This window comes from Otolemur garnettii, unplaced genomic scaffold (genome assembly GCF_000181295.1).
Source record: "Otolemur garnettii isolate 467f Iridium unplaced genomic scaffold, OtoGar3 scaffold00113, whole genome shotgun sequence".
Classification (NCBI taxonomy): domain Eukaryota; kingdom Metazoa; phylum Chordata; class Mammalia; order Primates; family Galagidae; genus Otolemur; species Otolemur garnettii.
In genome coordinates, this window is record NW_003852508.1 from 2,560,303 (window position 1) to 2,561,541 (window position 1,239).

Below are 1,239 nucleotides of genomic sequence, written 5' to 3' on the forward strand. Positions count from 1 at the left end.
GGCGCCCTACTCCTTTGAGCCACAGACGCCGCCCCGCCTGTTTCTTTTAAAGGACTCGGCTCTGCAAGTTTCTTGTTTACTGTTAAAACAATTTAAATGCAGTGTCTTAATATTTTTAAATACTTTTAGAAGGCAAAGTAAAAACAATATCTTTGTTCCTCTACTGTTGCCCAAGTCCCCAGCATCCCAGAAGTAGAGGATCCTGAATACTGAGGTGTAAGAGTACCCCAAGACCCTACGGAGCAGGGGAGCAGTTTCCTCCTAGGGCAGCTTCCAAGGTGGATGGTGGGACTGCGGCCGGGCAGTTGTGGGTCTGGTTGCGAGCCGTCATGGGACGTGGGAGAACAGTTGGGAGACGGGTTAGCGCTTGGCCGGTGACCTAGCGGGGCGGGTGGGCAGAGTGCCTGAGAGGGCGGGAGGAGGGCGGCGGCCGGGATTGGCCAGCCGAGAGGCGGCGCCCGCGGGTGGCGACAAGAACTCCGCGCAGCCATGGCCGCAGCTGCCCGAGCCCGGGTCGCGCACTTGCTGAGGCAGCTGCAACACGCATCGTGAGTTCGGGGCCGGGGGTGGGCCGAGGACCGCGGGGTGCAGCCGTGCCCACGCAGTGCCCCTCTGGTCACTAAAAAAATTGGGGAAGGGGATAATGCCGTGCGCCCGATGAGACAGCCGCGCCAGTGTGCAATGCCACTTTGTGCGAGGCAAGGTTTGCTCTGCTTGGCTACTCTGAAGGAAACCAAGGCCAGAGAAGACAATGCCTGGCCCCACATTGCGGCAGGCAGTGGAAGCTATGCAGGGTGGCCAAGTCAAATTCATGTATCCAATTGACAAATATGTGTCGGGTGTATAGTTAAGTGCTAGGCCCTATTCTAGGTTCTGGCCATTCGAAAATGAAAGTTTCTGGAGCGTTTAAATCTAGTGGGAAATGGGATGAGGGAACAAAAGTATGAGAGGAAGATGAATATGAGAAATCACATGGAGCCATTCCCTGGCAATGCCATGATATGCCTGGATCCCTCTCCAGAACGCCAGCTACATAGTAGTCACCTGACAAACAGTTAATTGTGCACTTTGCACAAGCCAGGCTGGAAAAACAGGGAAGGAGGAAAAGAGACGGTGGAGACAATTTCAGGCAGAGGGAAGAGTGACATCAGAGATGGAGAGATCTAGTTCTAGGATGGGAGAGTATTTGGACCTACCTCCTTAGGAGGTGAGGACCAAGACAATAGCTGGTGAAAGACC

The 1,239-nt window shown here is 54.3% G+C and overlaps 1 protein-coding gene across 1 annotated transcript in view; it reads left to right on the forward strand.

The window, feature by feature from the left end:
- Window positions 1-466: 466 nt before the first annotated feature.
- The window catches only part of ADHFE1 (alcohol dehydrogenase, iron containing 1), a 37,090-nt gene continuing 36,317 nt past the window's right edge, over window positions 467-1,239 (forward strand). Inside the window, exon 1 of the mRNA XM_012809818.2 lies at window positions 467-548. The gene's annotated coding sequence lies outside the window, so the exon portion shown is untranslated. The remainder of the gene's footprint in view (window positions 549-1,239) is intronic.